This window comes from Balaenoptera ricei, chromosome 1, assembly GCF_028023285.1.
Source record: "Balaenoptera ricei isolate mBalRic1 chromosome 1, mBalRic1.hap2, whole genome shotgun sequence".
Classification (NCBI taxonomy): Eukaryota; Metazoa; Chordata; class Mammalia; order Artiodactyla; family Balaenopteridae; genus Balaenoptera; species Balaenoptera ricei.
The window spans coordinates 118,281,302-118,297,514 of NC_082639.1; the positions used below are offsets into that span (position 1 = coordinate 118,281,302).

At 62.1% G+C, this 16,213-nt stretch overlaps 10 non-coding genes across 10 annotated transcripts; 4 read left to right on the plus strand and 6 right to left on the minus strand.

Annotated features, from left to right (window-relative positions):
* Window positions 1–3,792: 3,792 nt before the first annotated feature.
* TRNAE-CUC (transfer RNA glutamic acid (anticodon CUC)) lies at window positions 3,793–3,864 on the minus strand. Its single transcript has one exon. It is a non-coding gene; the product is annotated as a tRNA-Glu (tRNA).
* A 274-nt stretch (window positions 3,865–4,138) lies between these two features.
* TRNAG-UCC (transfer RNA glycine (anticodon UCC)) lies at window positions 4,139–4,210 on the minus strand. Its single transcript has one exon. It is a non-coding gene; the product is annotated as a tRNA-Gly (tRNA).
* Window positions 4,211–5,061: 851 nt separating this feature from the next.
* TRNAD-GUC (transfer RNA aspartic acid (anticodon GUC)) lies at window positions 5,062–5,133 on the minus strand. The gene has a single exon. It is a non-coding gene; the product is annotated as a tRNA-Asp (tRNA).
* Window positions 5,134–5,707: 574 nt separating this feature from the next.
* TRNAL-CAG (transfer RNA leucine (anticodon CAG)) lies at window positions 5,708–5,790 on the plus strand. Its single transcript has one exon. It is a non-coding gene; the product is annotated as a tRNA-Leu (tRNA).
* Window positions 5,791–7,406: 1,616 nt separating this feature from the next.
* TRNAG-GCC (transfer RNA glycine (anticodon GCC)) lies at window positions 7,407–7,477 on the plus strand. Its single transcript has one exon. It is a non-coding gene; the product is annotated as a tRNA-Gly (tRNA).
* Window positions 7,478–11,620: 4,143 nt separating this feature from the next.
* TRNAE-CUC (transfer RNA glutamic acid (anticodon CUC)) lies at window positions 11,621–11,692 on the minus strand. Its single transcript has one exon. It is a non-coding gene; the product is annotated as a tRNA-Glu (tRNA).
* A 274-nt stretch (window positions 11,693–11,966) lies between these two features.
* TRNAG-UCC (transfer RNA glycine (anticodon UCC)) lies at window positions 11,967–12,038 on the minus strand. The gene has a single exon. It is a non-coding gene; the product is annotated as a tRNA-Gly (tRNA).
* Window positions 12,039–12,881: 843 nt separating this feature from the next.
* TRNAD-GUC (transfer RNA aspartic acid (anticodon GUC)) lies at window positions 12,882–12,953 on the minus strand. The gene has a single exon. It is a non-coding gene; the product is annotated as a tRNA-Asp (tRNA).
* A 574-nt stretch (window positions 12,954–13,527) lies between these two features.
* On the plus strand, window positions 13,528–13,610 carry TRNAL-CAG (transfer RNA leucine (anticodon CAG)). Its single transcript has one exon. It is a non-coding gene; the product is annotated as a tRNA-Leu (tRNA).
* Window positions 13,611–15,227: 1,617 nt separating this feature from the next.
* TRNAG-GCC (transfer RNA glycine (anticodon GCC)) lies at window positions 15,228–15,298 on the plus strand. The gene has a single exon. It is a non-coding gene; the product is annotated as a tRNA-Gly (tRNA).
* The last annotated feature ends 915 nt before the right edge of the window (window positions 15,299–16,213 follow it).

Here is a 16,213-nt window from a genome sequence, read left to right on the forward strand (position 1 = left end):
TGCCCGCACTTCGAAAGTTATACTATGTTTGCACAACCAGGAGCAAGGAAGTTGCCACCTCTGGGAGTGACACATCCCACTTTCCTGGAGAGTCCCCAAAGCGTTCACTTGCACGAGGAGTTCAAAAGAAGTCCACACTATCATCGCAGACTGCACTCTAGATTCATGTTCTGACCCTCGACAGAAATACGTTTCCAACACCGGCCCGCTCCTCCACCACTACTGCCACCACCACCATCAGCACGACAAACACCACCCCCTCCCCTGAACCTCTGCTCCCACCAACAGCGTCAGCCCTCGGGACAGCACCACCGGCACCACCACCTCGGCCTCCACCCTACTCCCACAGACACCCCCGTCCCACCCCCTATCTCCCCACTTTTTCCCCGATCCTTTCCAAATCCTACGTTGTCAAGGATCCTGCCCTTGCCTCTGTCCCGTTGCCCTCCTTTTTTCCCCCTTCGTCGTCTTCTCCTTTTCGTAGCAGTACGGTTGATTTACAATACTGTGTGACTTTCAGGTGTACAGCCAAGTGATTCAGTTATATGTCCTTTTCCAGGTTATTTTCCATTATACGTTATCACGACATATGAATACAGTTCCCTGTGCTGTACAGTAAATCCTTGTTGCTTCTGTGCTTTATGTATAGTATTTCCTCTCTGTTAATCGCAGCTCCGGGTTTTTCCCTGCCCTACACTTTCCCCTTGGGTAACGAACAGTGTGTTTTCTATGTCTGTGGGTCTGTTTCTCTTTGGCACATACATTCGTTTGTAGTACGGTTTAGATGCCACATATCTTTGTGCTTCTCTGCCTGACTTACGTCGTGAAGTGTAATATACTCTAGGTCCATCCTTACTGGTGCAAATGGCAATATCTCACTCTTTTGTATGGCTGAGTAATATTCCACAGTACATACGTACCACGTCGTCCTGTGCCAGCCATCGGTTGGTGGGCACTTGGGTTTTGTCCATGTCTTGGCTGTGGCCCGTAGTGCTGCTGTGAACATGGGGGTGCATGGATCTCTTCAAATGACAGTTTCTCTCCTTTGCCGATGTGCACCCACGATGGGGATTGCTGGATCATATGAGAGCTCATATTTCACCTATTTATTTAGTGTGTTGTTTTTATTTATGCATTTAATATTTATTTATTCATTTACTTATAAGAACTAGTAGCTGTAATTTTGGAGGAAAAGTTGATTAACAATATTGAGTTAGTTTCAGGTGCACAGCAAAGCGGATACTGTCTTCCATGTCTAATATTGTTTCAGATTGCTTTCCATTACAGTTTACTACAGGATATTGAACGTCATTCCCTGTGTTATTCTGGAAATCCTTGCTGCTTATGTCTTTTATATGAAGTACGGTGTATCTGTTCATCGCAGCTCCTAATTTATGTCTCCACCCCTCCCTTTCTCCTCGGGGAACCATCAGTGTGTTTTCTATGTCTGTGAGTCTGTTTCGCTTTTGCACACACATTCTTTTCTATTGTGTTTTAGATTCCACGTATCTTTGTGCTTCTCTGTCAGACTTAACTTCACTAAGCGTAATATTCTCTAGGACCATCCTTATTGTGGCAAGTGGCAATATTTCATTTTCTGAAATGGCTGAGTAATATTCCACAGTACATATATACCGCATCTTTTTCTGTCAGCCAACTGTTGATGGGCACATGGGTTTTTTCTATGTCTTGGCTGCGGCACACAGTGCTGCTACGAACACGGGGGTGCGTGGATCTCCTCAAACAACAGTTTTTCTCTTTGGCGGATGTGTACCCACGACGGGGATTGCTGGATCATCTCTGATGGCTCATGTTCCTCCTGTTTATTTTGTTCGTTGTTTTTATTTACTTACTTACTTACTTACTTACTTACTTACAAGTACTAGTACTTGTGGTTGAAGAAGAAGAGTTGATTAGCAATATTGAGTTAGTTTCAGGTGTACAGCAAAGGGGATACTGTTTTCCATGTCTAATATCGTTTCAGAGTGATTTCCATTACAGGTTATTGCAGGATATTGACTATCACTCCCTGTGTTATTCTGGAAATCCTTGTTGCTTATCTCCTTTATATGAACTACTGTGTATCTGTTCATCGAGCTCCTAATTTATCCCTCCACCCCTCCTTTTTAACTCGGGTAACCATCACTGTGTTTTCTAGGTCTGTGAGTCTGTTTCTGTTTTGCACATAGATTCATTGGTAGTACTTTTTAGATTCCACATATCTTTGTGCTTCTCTGTCGGACCTACTTCACTAAGTGTAATATTCCCTGGGAGCATTCTTGTTGCGGCAAATGGCAACATTTCATTCTTTCTTATTAATGGCTGAGTAATATCCCATAGTACCTATATACCACCTCTTCTTGTACTAGCGACCCGCTGGTGGGCGCTTGGGTTTTTTCCCGTGTCTTGGCTGCTGCAAATAGTGCCGCCGTGAACATGGAGGTGCTTGTGCCTTTTTGCACTCTTGTTTCGTCATTTCCGGGTACGTACCCAGGAGTGGGATTGCTGGATCATAGGGGACCTCTCCTTTGGCCTCTTTCAACCTCAACCCCTCCTCCCCCCACCCCCGCCGCCACACACACCTGAGACCGGATGGTTTCTCCCGATGAGAGGCGATGTACGTCTCTGGGGCAGTAGAATGCCCCCACCCCATTCGGACCCCGCCTAGCCCCTGTGGCGCGCTCCGTTTCTGTTGTTCTCTTGCCTGCCTCCGACCCACCGCCCCCAGTCCCAACCCACTGGTTAGCCTGACCACCTTGCCGCACAGCACACCAGTCTGGCGCGCTCACCCGCCACCCCACCGCGAAGGGGTCCTCTGCCACCATCTTCCTCGCCCCACAGCCCACTCACACACCCCGCCCTTCCCCCCAGCCTGCAGGCTCGGACCCCTCTCCCCGCCACCTTCCCCTTGTATCCCAGGCCCGACTGTCACATGTCCTGCCCGGAAGTCTCACTTCCGCCAGTGCTCCTCAGACGCACTCCTACTCCAGGCCCACCCCGCCCCCTGATCTGACCCACCCGTACACACGTGCCGGGCCAGGTGCTGCCACCACCCCAAGCTTCTGCTGAGCCCCTGCCTGAGTGGCCAGCCGCTCTCCCGGGCCAGGTCCCCGGCCAGCCCAACACCTCCCGCTCCTGCCCGCGCTCCACCCAGACACCCCAGGCCCTTCCTCGCACCTCCCAGCACGCGGGCCCACCGCCGCCCTCTCTCCATGGGGTCGTTCTGCTCCGTTCCCTAACCCGCGTGGGGTGGCCACCGACCACGGCCACAAACACCTTCATCCCACACTGTCAGCCACCCCCACGGCACCGGCAAGGGCGTTCAGGAAACCTGCTGCGGTGGTGCGAAGCACCCGTCTGCCCACCGGTGCTCCTTTCCACAGGGGATCCGGCTTTGTTAGAAGGCACCGCGTGTGACACCGCCGTCGCCGTCGGCGCTGCCACCGCTGTCGCCGTGGGGGAAAAGCAGTGCTGCTGGAGAGTGCAAACACAGGCGGGGGCGTTTGCTCGTGGCCACGGCCACGGCGGGGAGAGGCGCGGCCCCGGCCACTCGTGTTTGGGGCTGAGGCAAGCGTCCGAAAAGGAAGACACGGGACGTCGAAGGCCTCGAGTGGGCGCGCGCCAGTGCGGCCAAAAGGTTTGGCCGGGGAGGGAGGGTGGAGGTTGCCTGGCAGGGCTTGGGCTGGAGGTGCAGGGCACCGGGCGGCTCTTGTCGGGGCGCCGAGGCCGCGGAGCAAGCGCGGCCTAAAAGTGGGATGTGGACGGTGGGAGGTAGAGAGGAAGAAGAAAGGCTTCCCTGACCGGGAATCGAACCCGGGCCGCGGCGGTGAGAGCGCCGAATCCTAACCACTAGACCACCAGGGAGCGTCAGGCTCTACCACTGCTCCTGCTGGACCCATAGCACCCGCTCGGCGCCACCGTGGCGCCAAGACCCGGCCTTTCCAAGTCCAGCCACGCGCCGCCCCTGGCAATCCACGTGTCCTACCGTCCTTCCTGCTTGCAGCGCCCTCAGAACACTGCGCGCCTGCTTCTCGCACACACAAGAAAAGCCGCTGGGGCCAGCTGGCTCCCTGCTCCCAGCTCTCCCTCACAGGCCCCCGGCCGGCCGCCCGTGGAGCTCGGTAAAAGGGCAGCCCGCTGCGTTGGCCGGGAATCGAACCCGGGTCAACTGCTTGGAAGGCAGCTATGCTCACCACTATACCACCAACGCTGCACAGCCCGGGCCGGCCCGAGACGCCGGCACCGGGCTCGCCCGAGCGCACTCTCGTCGCCGCCGCCTTCTCCTCCTCCTCCTCCTCCTCCTTCTCTTCCGACTCCTCCTCCTTCTCTTCCTCCTCCTACTCCCCTTTCTCTTCCCCGTCCTCCTCCTCCTCCTCCTCAGCCGCCGCCGCCGCCGCCGCCGCCGCTTGGAACAGCCCTGCCCCGACGCCCCGCCGGCCGGCAGCTCTGTGACGTCACAGGCGCCACCAAGGCCCCCCCCCCCCGCGCCCCACCCGCGCCAGCCCTACGAAGCTGCCCTAGGCCACCGGCCCGACCGCCTCAAGGGGGCGCTCTCGCTGCCTTGCTGCTCCAGGGCCCCTCCGCTCCACGCCGCGGCCCGCCCCCGCCCCCGGGGCACGCGTCTTCCAGACCCCGGCTCGCCAAAGCCCTTCTCCACCGGGCGCTGGGCCAGGCCACTTCCCGCACCGACAGGGCACGCCACTCATCCGCCTCCCACCCGTCCCGGCAGCTGTGCACCTATGCCGCCGTGCACAGCTGCGCAGCTGTGCGTCGCGACGCAAGGAGCCCACTGAGACAGCCACTTTGGGCGGGCCGCAACGTCATCGGGCGCTTGTAGGGTCCAGAGGAGGCCCTCGCTCGGCCCTGGCGACTGAGCGCCCGGCGAGGAGGAAGGGCTGGGCGGCTGGAGGGGGGCGAGGGTGGGCAGGCTGGGCACGCGCTGGCGCCCTGCGCCTCGCTGGAGGGCGGAGGGCGGAGGGCGGAGGGAGGAGAAGAAGGGCCCTTGGGAGCCAGGCGGCAGGACAGAGAGCGGCGCCAGCCGCCAAAAGAGGGCGTGTTTGCCTCCCCGTCGGGGAATCGAACCCCGGTCTCCCGCGTGACAGGCGGGGATACTCACCACTATACTAACGAGGACGGCGGCCACCGCCCCCGCGCCCGGCCGCTCTCGGGCTGCCTGCCGACGCCTCCCCCTGCCCTCCGGCCCCCTGCCCACCACGGGCGCCCGGCACGTGCCCGACCCGACCCAACGCCACACCACCCGCGTCCTCCAAAGCGGCAGCCCCCGACCCCGACAGGGACCCGGACCCGCGTGGCCCTGCAGACTCCGAGTGCGCGCTGCCTATTGCCTCCGACGCGGGGATCGCGCCGGGTGGAGGGGGCCCGAGACGCAAAGCAAGGCTGCGAGGAGGGGGTGGGCGCGCGCCGGGCCGTGGCCGGCGAGGAGACGCGCGGGTGGGGGCCGGCGGCAGGGGGCTGGCCCGACGCGGCCCGGCTGCGTCCGGGGCCAGGGCTGGGCGAGGGCGCCACCGCGGCGCAGCCAGGCGCGTCGTCTGGCCGTGCTCCCCGTCGGCCGCCGCGCGCCCGCTCCGTCGCTCACCCAGACGGCCGCGCGCCTGGCGCGGAGCACCGCGTCCCGCCAAGGGCACCGGGGTTCGCGTCGCGTCGGGTCCCAGCCAGCCGAGCGGCCACGCGCACGCCCAGGCCCGCCGTCAGGATGGCCGAGCGGTCTAAGGCGCTGCGTTCAGGTCGCAGTCTCCCCTGGAGGCGTGGGTTCGAATCCCACTCCTGACAAGCCGGCCTTTTGGCCCGCCCGACAAACGCACCCGGCCCTATGGCAGCGCTTTACGGCCTTCCAGTCCGTTCGCGCCTTGCACTCTTGCGGCCTCTCCAAACTCCGGCCCGGACATCCCCGCCTCTCAGACGCGGGACCTTCTCAGCCACGGCCGCGGGCCTGGCAGAAACGGCGCACTAGGAACCCTCCGGCGACTGGCTTTCCGGACAAACGCCCTCCCCGCCAGCTCCTAAGCCCCCTCCTACCTGCACCCGCGCCAGAAAAACCTTCGGTCCTTCGCAGCCCATCTTTCCTCACCTGCTTGCGGCTGCTGCTGCTGCTGCTGGTTTTCCTGCCTGCCTGCCTGCCTTCGTCCCTCCCTCCCACTCCCACTCCCACGCTCCACCCCGCCCCCACCGCCACACGCAGAACGGCCGCGTGTGGAAAGCCCTCCACGCCTGGCCCGCCCTCCGACTTCGGCCTGGTGAACAGCGGGCTCGCTCTCACAGCCTTTCTTCCACTTCCGCCACCAGCAGCTCTCCCTCTTTCCAACATCCTGTCCTTCCCGCCAGCCCCAAAGGCCCGCCTGCCCATTCCATTCCCTCCACAGCCACACCGTCTTGCCGGCCTGTGGTGCGTGCCCTCGGTGCTTTTTCGCCTTGGGACCTTGGCCGGACCACACCTGCCTGCCTGCCTGCCTGCCTGCCTGCCGGGCCGCGTGCAGCCCAGCCTCCTGCTGGCCAGCCAACAGGGGGCCCTCCCTGCACGGGGCCTGGCGCAGGAGTCGCTCCCGGGAACGGTGCTCCAGTGAGTAGTGAGCGGAAGCCCTGGATGCCCTGTCACCCACCACAGACGTCCGGCCCCCAGCCCGGGCCACCCACCTCGGCGCCACAGCGCAAGTCCCTCGGGGAAGCCGCTGCTCCGGCCGGACCCAACCACACCCTGGCGCGCTCCCTCCCTCACCGGGCTGTCCGCGAGCCAGCAGCCAGTCTGCCAAAGTGCTTCTCCTCACAACCAACGCAGCAGAGCGGGACCCCGCGGGAGAGGGGTGGGCCAGAGCGCAGAAGCGAGGCTCAGACACCTTTGGTCTTGTGGCCTGAGCGCCGCTCGGCGACGGCGGCGGCGGTGCCCGGTGTCCATCTCCCACGCTCGCGGTCCCTGCACAGCCCCGAGCTCCGATCCCTGCCCCCGCCCGCCCTCGCACGCCCCGCACCAGCAAGAAAGCCAGCCGCCAGAGGGACTGTGCGTCGGGGCGGGGGGTGGGGGGGGGCGGCTGCTGAGAGGAACGTCGGCGCTCAGCCGCAGCGGCCACGCCTCGCCTGCCCTGACTGGGATTCGGGCGCGGGCCAGGCCGCTTCGGCTCCTGGCTTCCTCTGGCGACACCGACAGTCTCGCGGCGGCCGTGGACGGCAGAGAAAGCGCAGGACGGGCCGAGCACGCCTGCGTCCCTCCGTCCCTCGGTGCTTCCGACCGCCTCGCGCCCTGGGGTCGCCAGCGTGCCCGGAGCCTCTCATTCAGGTGGCCCGTCGGCCTCCTGCTCAAACGGAGCACATGCCCACGGGGCGAGCAGTGACCAGGGTCCGGCGGTTGGCGGCGAGCGCCGCTGGGGCAGCGCCGGGGGCCGGCGGCCATCGGTGCATGGGTGGTTCAGTGGTAGAATTCTCGCCTGCCACGCGGGAGGCCCGGGTTCGATTCCCGGCCCATGCAGCCCCAGCGTCCCCTTTTGGTTCCCGCAGCCCCACAGCGGAGCTGGGCTTCCCCGCTGCCACACTCAAGGCACCGGTCCTGCAACAGCTCGCTCACCACCGCACCTTCCGGCCCCTGTCCTTCCCACGCAGACGCCCCCACCCCACACACACCCGGGAGCCAGGCCTCCGCGACCTGACACCTTGCGGGCTCAGCCACTCTTACGCCCAGACCCCTTCCTTGTCCTTGTTCTCGTCCTTACCCCGACCCCGCTTGTGTCACGCTTTTCACTGTAACGAACACCCCACACTGGCACCCGCACAGCCCAACCTCTTCACCTTTCGCCACGTTTCCAAGCTCTCTGCCTCACTCTGCCCGCACTTCGAAAGTTATACTATGTTTGCACAACCAGGAGCAAGGAAGTTGCCACCTCTGGGAGTGACACATCCCACTTTCCTGGAGAGTCCCCAAAGCGTTCACTTGCACGAGGAGTTCAAAAGAAGTCCACACTATCATCGCAGACTGCACTCTAGATTCATGTTCTGACCCTCGACAGAAATACGTTTCCAACACCGGCCCGCTCCTCCACCACTACTGCCACCACCACCATCAGCACGACAAACACCACCCCCTCCCCTGAACCTCTGCTCCCACCAACAGCGTCAGCCCTCGGGACAGCACCACCGGCACCACCACCTCGGCCTCCACCCTACTCCCACAGACACCCCCGTCCCACCCCCTATCTCCCCACTTTTTCCCCGATCCTTTCCAAATCCTACGTTGTCAAGGATCCTGCCCTTGCCTCTGTCCCGTTGCCCTCCTTTTTTCCCCCTTCGTCGTCTTCTCCTTTTCGTAGCAGTACGGTTGATTTACAATACTGTGTGACTTTCAGGTGTACAGCCAAGTGATTCAGTTATATGTCCTTTTCCAGGTTATTTTCCATTATACGTTATCACGACATATGAATACAGTTCCCTGTGCTGTACAGTAAATCCTTGTTGCTTCTGTGCTTTATGTATAGTATTTCCTCTCTGTTAATCGCAGCTCCGGGTTTTTCCCTGCCCTACACTTTCCCCTTGGGTAACGAACAGTGTGTTTTCTATGTCTGTGGGTCTGTTTCTCTTTGGCACATACATTCGTTTGTAGTACGGTTTAGATGCCACATATCTTTGTGCTTCTCTGCCTGACTTACGTCGTGAAGTGTAATATACTCTAGGTCCATCCTTACTGGTGCAAATGGCAATATCTCACTCTTTTGTATGGCTGAGTAATATTCCACAGTACATACGTACCACGTCGTCCTGTGCCAGCCATCGGTTGGTGGGCACTTGGGTTTTGTCCATGTCTTGGCTGTGGCCCGTAGTGCTGCTGTGAACATGGGGGTGCATGGATCTCTTCAAATGACAGTTTCTCTCCTTTGCCGATGTGCACCCACGATGGGGATTGCTGGATCATATGAGAGCTCATATTTCACCTATTTATTTAGTGTGTTGTTTTTATTTATGCATTTAATATTTATTTATTCATTTACTTATAAGAACTAGTAGCTGTAATTTTGGAGGAAAAGTTGATTAACAATATTGAGTTAGTTTCAGGTGCACAGCAAAGCGGATACTGTCTTCCATGTCTAATATTGTTTCAGATTGCTTTCCATTACAGTTTACTACAGGATATTGAACGTCATTCCCTGTGTTATTCTGGAAATCCTTGCTGCTTATGTCTTTTATATGAAGTACGGTGTATCTGTTCATCGCAGCTCCTAATTTATGTCTCCACCCCTCCCTTTCTCCTCGGGGAACCATCAGTGTGTTTTCTATGTCTGTGAGTCTGTTTCGCTTTTGCACACACATTCTTTTCTATTGTGTTTTAGATTCCACGTATCTTTGTGCTTCTCTGTCAGACTTAACTTCACTAAGCGTAATATTCTCTAGGACCATCCTTATTGTGGCAAGTGGCAATATTTCATTTTCTGAAATGGCTGAGTAATATTCCACAGTACATATATACCGCATCTTTTTCTGTCAGCCAACTGTTGATGGGCACATGGGTTTTTTCTATGTCTTGGCTGCGGCACACAGTGCTGCTACGAACACGGGGGTGCGTGGATCTCCTCAAACAACAGTTTTTCTCTTTGGCGGATGTGTACCCACGACGGGGATTGCTGGATCATCTCTGATGGCTCATGTTCCTCCTGTTTATTTTGTTCGTTGTTTTTATTTACTTACTTACTTACTTACTTACTTACTTACAAGTACTAGTACTTGTGGTTGAAGAAGAAGAGTTGATTAGCAATATTGAGTTAGTTTCAGGTGTACAGCAAAGGGGATACTGTTTTCCATGTCTAATATCGTTTCAGAGTGATTTCCATTACAGGTTATTGCAGGATATTGACTATCACTCCCTGTGTTATTCTGGAAATCCTTGTTGCTTATCTCCTTTATATGAACTACTGTGTATCTGTTCATCGAGCTCCTAATTTATCCCTCCACCCCTCCTTTTTAACTCGGGTAACCATCACTGTGTTTTCTAGGTCTGTGAGTCTGTTTCTGTTTTGCACATAGATTCATTGGTAGTACTTTTTAGATTCCACATATCTTTGTGCTTCTCTGTCGGACCTACTTCACTAAGTGTAATATTCCCTGGGAGCATTCTTGTTGCGGCAAATGGCAACATTTCATTCTTTCTTATTAATGGCTGAGTAATATCCCATAGTACCTATATACCACCTCTTCTTGTACTAGCGACCCGCTGGTGGGCGCTTGGGTTTTTTCCCGTGTCTTGGCTGCTGCAAATAGTGCCGCCGTGAACATGGAGGTGCTTGTGCCTTTTTGCACTCTTGTTTCGTCATTTCCGGGTACGTACCCAGGAGTGGGATTGCTGGATCATAGGGGACCTCTCCTTTGGCCTCTTTCAACCTCAACCCCTCCTCCCCCCACCCCCGCCGCCACACACACCTGAGACCGGATGGTTTCTCCCGATGAGAGGCGATGTACGTCTCTGGGGCAGTAGAATGCCCCCACCCCATTCGGACCCCGCCTAGCCCCTGTGGCGCGCTCCGTTTCTGTTGTTCTCTTGCCTGCCTCCGACCCACCGCCCCCAGTCCCAACCCACTGGTTAGCCTGACCACCTTGCCGCACAGCACACCAGTCTGGCGCGCTCACCCGCCACCCCACCGCGAAGGGGTCCTCTGCCACCATCTTCCTCGCCCCACAGCCCACTCACACACCCCGCCCTTCCCCCCAGCCTGCAGGCTCGGACCCCTCTCCCCGCCACCTTCCCCTTGTATCCCAGGCCCGACTGTCACATGTCCTGCCCGGAAGTCTCACTTCCGCCAGTGCTCCTCAGACGCACTCCTACTCCAGGCCCACCCCGCCCCCTGATCTGACCCACCCGTACACACGTGCCGGGCCAGGTGCTGCCACCACCCCAAGCTTCTGCTGAGCCCCTGCCTGAGTGGCCAGCCGCTCTCCCGGGCCAGGTCCCCGGCCAGCCCAACACCTCCCGCTCCTGCCCGCGCTCCACCCAGACACCCCAGGCCCTTCCTCGCACCTCCCAGCACGCGGGCCCACCGCCGCCCTCTCTCCATGGGGTCGTTCTGCTCCGTTCCCTAACCCGCGTGGGGTGGCCACCGACCACGGCCACAAACACCTTCATCCCACACTGTCAGCCACCCCCACGGCACCGGCAAGGGCGTTCAGGAAACCTGCTGCGGTGGTGCGAAGCACCCGTCTGCCCACCGGTGCTCCTTTCCACAGGGGATCCGGCTTTGTTAGAAGGCACCGCGTGTGACACCGCCGTCGCCGTCGGCGCTGCCACCGCTGTCGCCGTGGGGGAAAAGCAGTGCTGCTGGAGAGTGCAAACACAGGCGGGGGCGTTTGCTCGTGGCCACGGCCACGGCGGGGAGAGGCGCGGCCCCGGCCACTCGTGTTTGGGGCTGAGGCAAGCGTCCGAAAAGGAAGACACGGGACGTCGAAGGCCTCGAGTGGGCGCGCGCCAGTGCGGCCAAAAGGTTTGGCCGGGGAGGGAGGGTGGAGGTTGCCTGGCAGGGCTTGGGCTGGAGGTGCAGGGCACCGGGCGGCTCTTGTCGGGGCGCCGAGGCCGCGGAGCAAGCGCGGCCTAAAAGTGGGATGTGGACGGTGGGAGGTAGAGAGGAAGAAGAAAGGCTTCCCTGACCGGGAATCGAACCCGGGCCGCGGCGGTGAGAGCGCCGAATCCTAACCACTAGACCACCAGGGAGCGTCAGGCTCTACCACTGCTCCTGCTGGACCCATAGCACCCGCTCGGCGCCACCGTGGCGCCAAGACCCGGCCTTTCCAAGTCCAGCCACGCGCCGCCCCTGGCAATCCACGTGTCCTACCGTCCTTCCTGCTTGCAGCGCCCTCAGAACACTGCGCGCCTGCTTCTCGCACACACAAGAAAAGCCGCTGGGGCCAGCTGGCTCCCTGCTCCCAGCTCTCCCTCACAGGCCCCCGGCCGGCCGCCCGTGGAGCTCGGTAAAAGGGCAGCCCGCTGCGTTGGCCGGGAATCGAACCCGGGTCAACTGCTTGGAAGGCAGCTATGCTCACCACTATACCACCAACGCTGCACAGCCCGGGCCGGCCCGAGACGCCGGCACCGGGCTCGCCCGAGCGCACTCTCGTCGCCGCCGCCTTCTCCTCCTCCTCCTCCTCCTCCTTCTCTTCCGACTCCTCCTCCTTCTCTTCCTCCTCCTACTCCCCTTTCTCTTCCCCGTCCTCCTCCTCCTCCTCCTCAGCCGCCGCCGCCGCCGCCGCCGCCGCTTGGAACAGCCCTGCCCCGACGCCCCGCCGGCCGGCAGCTCTGTGACGTCACAGGCGCCACCAAGGCCCCCCCCCCCGCGCCCGACCCGCGCCAGCCCTACGAAGCTGCCCTAGGCCACCGGCCCGACCGCCTCAAGGGGGCGCTCTCGCTGCCTTGCTGCTCCAGGGCCCCTCCGCTCCACGCCGCGGCCCGCCCCCGCCCCCGGGGCACGCGTCTTCCAGACCCCGGCTCGCCAAAGCCCTTCTCCACCGGGCGCTGGGCCAGGCCACTTCCCGCACCGACAGGGCACGCCACTCATCCGCCTCCCACCCGTCCCGGCAGCTGTGCACCTATGCCGCCGTGCACAGCTGCGCAGCTGTGCGTCGCGACGCAAGGAGCCCACTGAGACAGCCACTTTGGGCGGGCCGCAACGTCATCGGGCGCTTGTAGGGTCCAGAGGAGGCCCTCGCTCGGCCCTGGCGACTGAGCGCCCGGCGAGGAGGAAGGGCTGGGCGGCTGGAGGGGGGCGAGGGTGGGCAGGCTGGGCACGCGCTGGCGCCCTGCGCCTCGCTGGAGGGCGGAGGGCGGAGGGAGGAGAAGAAGGGCCCTTGGGAGCCAGGCGGCAGGACAGAGAGCGGCGCCAGCCGCCAAAAGAGGGCGTGTTTGCCTCCCCGTCGGGGAATCGAACCCCGGTCTCCCGCGTGACAGGCGGGGATACTCACCACTATACTAACGAGGACGGCGGCCACCGCCCCCGCGCCCGGCCGCTCTCGGGCTGCCTGCCGACGCCTCCCCCTGCCCTCCGGCCCCCTGCCCACCACGGGCGCCCGGCACGTGCCCGACCCGACCCAACGCCACACCACCCGCGTCCTCCAAAGCGGCAGCCCCCGACCCCGACAGGGACCCGGACCCGCGTGGCCCTGCAGACTCCGAGTGCGCGCTGCCTATTGCCTCCGACGCGGGGATCGCGCCGGGTGGAGGGGGCCCGAGACGCAAAGCAAGGCTGCGAGGAGGGGGTGGGCGCGCGCCGGGCCGTGGCCGGCGAGGAGACGCGCGGGTGGGGGCCGGCGGCAGGGGGCTGGCCCGACGCGGCCCGGCTGCGTCCGGGGCCAGGGCTGGGCGAGGGCGCCACCGCGGCGCAGCCAGGCGCGTCGTCTGGCCGTGCTCCCCGTCGGCCGCCGCGCGCCCGCTCCGTCGCTCACCCAGACGGCCGCGCGCCTGGCGCGGAGCACCGCGTCCCGCCAAGGGCACCGGGGTTCGCGTCGCGTCGGGTCCCAGCCAGCCGAGCGGCCACGCGCACGCCCAGGCCCGCCGTCAGGATGGCCGAGCGGTCTAAGGCGCTGCGTTCAGGTCGCAGTCTCCCCTGGAGGCGTGGGTTCGAATCCCACTCCTGACAAGCCGGCCTTTTGGCCCGCCCGACAAACGCACCCGGCCCTATGGCAGCGCTTTACGGCCTTCCAGTCCGTTCGCGCCTTGCACTCTTGCGGCCTCTCCAAACTCCGGCCCGGACATCCCCGCCTCTCAGACGCGGGACCTTCTCAGCCACGGCCGCGGGCCTGGCAGAAACGGCGCACTAGGAACCCTCCGGCGACTGGCTTTCCGGACAAACGCCCTCCCCGCCAGCTCCTAAGCCCCCTCCTACCTGCACCCGCGCCAGAAAAACCTTCGGTCCTTCGCAGCCCATCTTTCCTCACCTGCTTGCGGCTGCTGCTGCTGCTGCTGGTTTTCCTGCCTGCCTGCCTGCCTTCGTCCCTCCCTCCCACTCCCACTCCCACGCTCCACCCCGCCCCCACCGCCACACGCAGAACGGCCGCGTGTGGAAAGCCCTCCACGCCTGGCCCGCCCTCCGACTTCGGCCTGGTGAACAGCGGGCTCGCTCTCACAGCCTTTCTTCCACTTCCGCCACCAGCAGCTCTCCCTCTTTCCAACATCCTGTCCTTCCCGCCAGCCCCAAAGGCCCGCCTGCCCATTCCATTCCCTCCACAGCCACACCGTCTTGCCGGCCTGTGGTGCGTGCCCTCGGTGCTTTTTCGCCTTGGGACCTTGGCCGGACCACACCTGCCTGCCTGCCTGCCTGCCTGCCTGCCGGGCCGCGTGCAGCCCAGCCTCCTGCTGGCCAGCCAACAGGGGGCCCTCCCTGCACGGGGCCTGGCGCAGGAGTCGCTCCCGGGAACGGTGCTCCAGTGAGTAGTGAGCGGAAGCCCTGGATGCCCTGTCACCCACCACAGACGTCCGGCCCCCAGCCCGGGCCACCCACCTCGGCGCCACAGCGCAAGTCCCTCGGGGAAGCCGCTGCTCCGGCCGGACCCAACCACACCCTGGCGCGCTCCCTCCCTCACCGGGCTGTCCGCGAGCCAGCAGCCAGTCTGCCAAAGTGCTTCTCCTCACAACCAACGCAGCAGAGCGGGACCCCGCGGGAGAGGGGTGGGCCAGAGCGCAGAAGCGAGGCTCAGACACCTTTGGTCTTGTGGCCTGAGCGCCGCTCGGCGACGGCGGCGGCGGTGCCCGGTGTCCATCTCCCACGCTCGCGGTCCCTGCACAGCCCCGAGCTCCGATCCCTGCCCCCGCCCGCCCTCGCACGCCCCGCACCAGCAAGAAAGCCAGCCGCCAGAGGGACTGTGCGTCGGGGCGGGGGGTGGGGGGGGGGCGGCTGCTGAGAGGAACGTCGGCGCTCAGCCGCAGCGGCCACGCCTCGCCTGCCCTGACTGGGATTCGGGCGCGGGCCAGGCCGCTTCGGCTCCTGGCTTCCTCTGGCGACACCGACAGTCTCGCGGCGGCCGTGGACGGCAGAGAAAGCGCAGGACGGGCCGAGCACGCCTGCGTCCCTCCGTCCCTCGGTGCTTCCGACCGCCTCGCGCCCTGGGGTCGCCAGCGTGCCCGGAGCCTCTCATTCAGGTGGCCCGTCGGCCTCCTGCTCAAACGGAGCACATGCCCACGGGGCGAGCAGTGACCAGGGTCCGGCGGTTGGCGGCGAGCGCCGCTGGGGCAGCGCCGGGGGCCGGCGGCCATCGGTGCATGGGTGGTTCAGTGGTAGAATTCTCGCCTGCCACGCGGGAGGCCCGGGTTCGATTCCCGGCCCATGCAGCCCCAGCGTCCCCTTTTGGTTCCCGCAGCCCCACAGCGGAGCTGGGCTTCCCCGCTGCCACACTCAAGGCACCGGTCCTGCAACAGCTCGCTCACCACCGCACCTTCCGGCCCCTGTCCTTCCCACGCAGACGCCCCCACCCCACACACACCCGGGAGCCAGGCCTCCGCGACCTGACACCTTGCGGGCTCAGCCACTCTTACGCCCAGACCCCTTCCTTGTCCTTGTTCTCGTCCTTACCCCGACCCCGCTTGTGTCACGCTTTTCACTGTAACGAACACCCCACACTGGCACCCGCACAGCCCAACCTCTTCACCTTTCGCCACGTTTCCAAGCTCTCTGCCTCACTCTGCCCGCACTTCGAAAGTTATACTATGTTTGCACAACCAGGAGCAAGGAAGTTGCCACCTCTGGGAGTGACACATCCCACTTTCCTGGAGAGTCCCCAAAGCGTTCACTTGCACGAGGAGTTCAAAAGAAGTCCACACTATCATCGCAGACTGCACTCTAGATTCATGTTCTGACCCTCGACAGAAATACGTTTCCAACACCGGCCCGCTCCTCCACCACTACTGCCACCACCACCATCAGCACGACAAACACCACCCCCTCCCCTGAACCTCTGCTCCCACCAACAGCGTCAGCCCTCGGGACAGCACCACCGGCACCACCACCTCGGCCTCCACCCTACTCCCACAGACACCCCCGTCCCACCCCCTATCTCCCCACTTTTTCCCCGATCCTTTCCAAATCCTACGTTGTCAAGGATCCTGCCCTTGCCTCTGTCCCGTTGCCCTCCTTTTTTTCCCCTTCGTCGTCTTCTCCTTTTCGTAGCAGTACGGTTGATTTACAATACTGTGTGACTTTCAGGTGTACAGCCAAGTGATTCAGTTATATGTCCTTTTCCAGGTTAT